The sequence below is a fragment of the Vulpes vulpes genome, chromosome 11, assembly GCF_048418805.1.
Source record: "Vulpes vulpes isolate BD-2025 chromosome 11, VulVul3, whole genome shotgun sequence".
In the NCBI taxonomy this organism is placed as follows: domain Eukaryota; kingdom Metazoa; phylum Chordata; class Mammalia; order Carnivora; family Canidae; genus Vulpes; species Vulpes vulpes.
In genome coordinates, this window is record NC_132790.1 from 84,945,636 (window position 1) to 84,951,832 (window position 6,197).

Sequence of the window (6,197 nt, forward strand, 5' to 3'; positions counted from 1 at the left end):
TAGATATGGACCACATATATATATGATCTATTTATAGATCACATATATATCACATAGATATAGATCTATAGATATATTTCACAATAGCATAGTTACCTACGAGGAAGGAGGGAAATGGGATGTGAAACGGGGATAAATAAATGAGGAATAGATGATGCATGAGTAGGAGATGGATGGATAGCCATCCTTACACAGACCAATGATGATAATGATACATATGTATAATGTATATACATATATACACATATACGAATGATGCATATTTGTTACTCATATATAATAATAACAAAATAAAATACACTAATTTGTGATCCCTATATATTATTCATTGTCTATCATTTTGTAAGCATAGACTATGGTATTTCTAGAAAAATAAATAAGCTGTTATAATGGATGCCTCTGGGAGTGGGAATGGATGCTGGAAGACTTTGATTTTCCACTTTCCACCTTTCTATACTATCCAAAGTTCTTTACATCATCATCTATTACTTTTCTTTTTTTTTTAAGCTTTATCTATTTATTTATGATAGAGAGAGAGAGTGGCAGAGACACAGGAGGAGAGAGAAGCAGGCTCCATGCCGGGAGCCCGACGTGGGACTCGAATCTGGGGCTCCAGGATCGCACCCTGGGCCAAAGGCAGGCACTAAACCATTGAGCCACCCAGGGATCCCCTACTTTTCTAATTTTTACAGTAAAATGCAATTTCTACCCTTGAGGAACCTCGAGTCTGACCAGGGCAACAACAAGGGGACTCTATCTAATCAAGTTATTTCTAGATCATATGATTCAAACTTTTAAGTACAAGAGAAAGTCAGAGGAGAGTGAGGTCCCTGATCTCATGAAGAGGAAACATCCTTGAAGAAATTCTGGGGCTGAGTTTGCAAAGAAGGGATGGGCCTCCAGGGGAGGTCCCTGATGTCTGTGAGCCTTCACCTGAGCAAGATAGTGAAAGGCCTGCCCTACCTGCCCATAGGGTTCTAGGATGCTTAAGGATTGCCAGGGCGCAAGGCAAAGTCACTCGGTAATAATATCGGCTGCAGTGTGGCAAGTGCCAGCCTCTGTGTCAGACACAAACTCCACATGCAAACCTACAAGTAGTATCACTAGTCCCATTTTACAAACAAGGAAACCGATGTCTGGAGAAGAGTCTTGCCTCACTTGGGGAGGCCAGAGTCAAAGTACAGTTGGAAGTGCATCTGGCTCTAAGGCTTGTGGCCTCTGATCATTGATTCTTGAGGCTATTTGTCCTAAAACTTTGCTTTGATCAGATCATGACCCCTTATCCCTCCAACTCATTCATTCATTCATCCATTGCCCCCTCATTTTCAGCATGCCTACTTGGACCAGGGCTCATGCCAGGCATGGGGGCTACTGAAGTGTGTTAACTACACACCTGCCCTCCACTCAGGAGCTCAGCGTGGCCTCTGGCTGCCACAGGGGCCAAACTGCTTAGCTTGGCCTTGAAGACTGCCCACAGGCTGCCACTGACCCACCTTTTCCATTTCAGCTCTCACACCTCCCTTTCTCAGATACTCTTCCCCCAAAGAGACTCCAAAACCAAAACCATCCAGCCACGTTCACCTCCATCATGGCCATAAGATCAGCCCATTTCTACTTAATGTGCTGTGTTATTTAAACAAATTTTCAAAAGAGACAGGAGACATGATACCATGCTCAGCTCCAAGCTGCAACTGTATCACTAGAGCCTCAGAGACAATTGCCACAACAAGCTATGCCTTGGAGCAACAGCAGGTTACTAGGCATGCTGTGGGCAAGGGTAACAGGACACCTGCTTCCTGTCCTCCTCCAGACGGAGAGCTCACCTACAACTCACTGTTTAACTATTTAAGCTTTGGCCTCAGATGTTGGCCTACAATCCTCTTTTTAATATTAAGGCTAAGAATGTTCCATCAGCAATTCTCTCAGCTTCTCCTACCTTGTTGAATGCTCCTTCCAGCCTCTTCCTTGAACTATCCTTTTACCCTTCTTTTAACATGAGGGGGATGATGAGGGTGGGTCGTGCCTCCATGATATTCTGTTCTTCATTCATGACTCATCACTCCCTGCACACTCTCCTTGAAGACGAGCTCACACATACCCACAGCTTCAGCAACCAAAGACCTGCTTTTGGCTGAGCCTCAGCCACTCCCAGAGCTTTTTCTCACTGGCCCATCTCTCCCTTGGGATCTTTAGGTCCAGCCTTCCAATACTGATTATACCAGAAATTGCAAATCCAAATTCCCTCAGGGACAAAAAGGTAGCATTAAATGCAGGAAATGTGCCAAGTATAAGAAAAACCAAAGTACAAGCTTGATGATAAATGGTAATTGATTCCCTGCCTTAGAAGCCATGATACAATTAGGCAGCGATTCTCAAAGTGTGGTCCCTGACCAGCAGCATCAGAGTATCAGCATCAGCGGGGAACTTGTTAGAAATGTAAGTCTCCAGATTTATTGTATTGATTCAGAACCACTGTAGTAGGGAGTCCTAGGGATTGTGCCAGAATGGAGAGTGCATGCCCTGTTTAAAAGGAGCAGTCTTGGGGAGCGCAGGTAGCTCAGCGGTTTAGCGCCGCCTTCAGCCCAGGGTGTGATCCTGGAGACCGGGGATCAAGTCCCATGTCAGGCTCCCTGCATGTAGCCTGCTTCTCCCTCTGCCTGTGTGTGTGTCTCCCTCATGAATAAATAAATAAAATCTTAAAAAAAATAAATAAAAGGAGCAGCCACCTAAGGGCGGGGGGCATGCAGCTGGTTGAGCAACTTTCTCTTGGTTTTGGCTCAGTTCATGATCTCATGGGTCCTGGAATGGAACCCTGGTCATCTCCTCATTTAGTGGGGAGCCTGCTTGAGAGCCTCTCCCTCTGCCCTTCACCCAACTTGTGTGCAGGCACCAGCTCTTCCCCTGCCAAAATAAATAAATAATTATTTAAAAACAAAACAAAACAAAGGAAGGGCAGCCACCACTGAGCTTCAGCCATATGGGAATGGATTTTATGTGTTCCTCTTGGCTAAATCCAAATTCACTAAAAAGATATTCAAACACCTTTATGAACTGTTTTTCAAACTACCTTTCTAGTTGCATTTCCCACTACAATATCACTTGCTGCCCAAACGTTCATAGCCCTGGGCTATTTTATGGGCACCCATTTTTAAGTGCTTCATAAAGAATAGCTCATGTAATTCTCAGAACAATCCCTTGAGGAGGCACTAATATTACTCAAACCACAAAGAAGTAAAGAAGTTTGCCCCAGATGCAGGAGGCAAGATCCCAACCCACACAGCCTAGTTACAGATCTGAGTTCTTAGCCACTATGCCGTGCTGCCTGTTGGTATAGATGGACCTCCACCACTTCCTCCTCCTTCTACTGCAGGTGAATGAATGCCTGCTTCAAGGCCTTGCTCACACCTGACAGCCACCACAAATCCTTCCCACAGTCAAAATGCCCTGCCCCTCCCTTGGGCCCCCAGAGCATAGAGTATACACTCGTTTCGGTGCCTCACCACACTCTGGTCTGTATCTGTGTGGCTTTCCAACATTCATCTATTCATCCCAAGAACAAATGACTCCTAAGCCCCTGCTAAGTGCCAGGCACCATGACTGGCGCTCAGAATTGATGGTGACCCAGGCAACAGTCCCTGCCATCATTAATAAAACTAATTAACAGTTCTGGAATTGTGTGCTTTGCATACAATTATAAGGCTTTCCATGCACTATTCCACTTTGTTCTCATTACAACCCAGTGTACAGATGAAGAAACTTACAAGTTACCTAAGAGGGCAGATGACTTTCCCACAATCATACAACTAGTAAATGATGGTGTCTGGCTCCACATGTCTCCAGAAAGACAGAGAAATAGACAGAAATTACCCTACAGATTGGTAAATGCCAGAGTAGGAACTAGGACAGGGTGCAGTGGGTGTGCCAAGGACAGGCCATACCAGGACACTCCTGTCTCCATCCTCCTCCAGCACCCCCAGTTGTAAGTTCTGCAAGGGCTGACACCATGGCTTATTCATCTCCACTGTACTCTAGCCCCTAGCATATTACTGGGAACCCAGATTGCTATTAACCTGAGCAGAATTATCAAAATCTTAGAGTATCTGCCTCAAAAGTCTATATTCTTGGAGTCTTGGAGAAATGAGCCTATGAACCAGCAAGAATTAGGATAAAGAGTAAGAATGGAGTTTGGAATCCTTAATTTGGACCCACTGGAGAGAAATGCCACTCACACTTACTAAAATGTTGGATTTGTTACCATGTGTGTCCACAGCCCGATACCACTGGCCATTCCTGAAAGCCCTTGTGGGTGGGGGCTCAGGCTCATCAGTGAGAAGCCTCAGAGCCACACTGACTATCAAGATATAGCTGCAGCCCTGAAACACTTGCATTTACACTCTGGGCACACACCAAGGATGGCAGCCCCAATCCCAGTTATACAGAATTCTGAATTAAGGATCTGAGTTCATGTGGTCTTACTGAACCCCAAAAGTGTCACACCTGTCTTCCACTAGAATCCCCAGGTTTTCATAAGTTTTAGGGCTCTGACACCCAAAGGTGAGCAGAAGTGGGGAAATCCAAAGACTATGATAGCAGTCAGCACTGATTAAGTTTCTGTGCACCAGGCACTGTGCCAGCCTTTAAAAGTACTATGTCTAACCATCACACAATCCTGTACGTAGCTATCATTTGCCTCTTCTGACAAATGTAGAAACTGAGACTCAGAAAAGCTAAGGGACCTGCCCCAAGTTACTCAGCTACTAGGTAATGAAGTCAAGATTCAAATCAGGTTCTGTCTGACTCTAAAGCTTTTGAATTATGCCCAACTACCTCCCATTGATCGCAATGATGGCACATAAATTACTTCCCACCATGGAAATGAGAGTACCTGAGATCACTTGACCAAACTGCAAGAACTGAAACGTTACAGCAAATCACAACAGGATCAGTGCCAGGGACCTGAAATTCTCTCCTTATCTCTGCAGAGCTTAGGTGAACAGGACCCAGCTCCACAGTTTGCATCCAAGTTAGGATGGCAGGTGACAAAGCCAAACGAGAGTGCTGCAGATCACCTGGAAACCACACACACCAATGGGCAGTCACGCTGTGCTTTCTCCAGACTGCAGCATCAGGAGACTGCTTTCCCCTCACATCTGGGAATAGAAACACAAGGCAGACATGACTCGCTATCATTAGGAAATCCAAAGCTGTGTTAACCATCTCTACATGTTTTGATGGGGTCCCAGGAAACTTCCCAGTCCTAGACCAATCTCATGAGTTAGTGGGACCCAAAATACTGTTATTTATGCTAGCATTCCAAACTCTATTCACTGTTATTTATGGGCACCGAGATGATGGTTTCTACCTGGGGCAATCCCACAGCCAAGAAAGCAAGCCCATCTACCACCATCGCTTTGCACACCCTTGCTTTGCACACCCTCGGGTTTACCACCTCACAAGGCAGCTATCCCATGGCAAAACAACTCCTGGAGAATTTGTGTTTCTTCCGAAAGCTGCCCACCTGTCATCTGTTAAAGATAACGTGCACAGAAGTCAACCAAACAACTGATCTTTTTAAATTCTGATTTTTTAAATATAAATTGACAGCTAGAGTATACCACCGCTGCTCCCACCTTACTGTACCTTCTGCTTCCTCAAAAATGCAGCTAAGAGGAGCTGTTAGGGGAGCCAAGCTACCAAGGCAGCTGCCAGGCAATCATTGACAAGCCTGCCCTGGCTCCCAGAGCCACCCCAGCAGTACCTGCCCTGGGGAGCCCAGGCTTGTCATTAATGTTAATTGTTGTGGTTGCCAAGGAAACTCCCACACAGTTTGCAAACAGGTTATATACAAGCCTTAGGCAAGGGAGCCCTACAAATCCCAAAGGAGAGTGACTCGGAAGCTCTCCTGGAACACTATCATTACAGATCTTAGGCTTATTCCCTAATTCTGTTGTTTTCTAAAAAAAAAAAAAAAAAAAAAAAAAGTGTGCCATTTCCACTCCTTGCCCTCCACAGGGGCTGCACCTGCTCCCAGAACTATCAAGATTCTGGCTTCCATTCCCAGTAACTTTAAGGAGGTATTTTTATTTCTTTTTTTTTTTTTTTTTAGTATAGCTGACACACAATGTTACACATTAGTTTCAGGTGTACAACTTAGTGATTCGACAAATTTAGACTTTAGGCTATGTTCACTGGGAGTG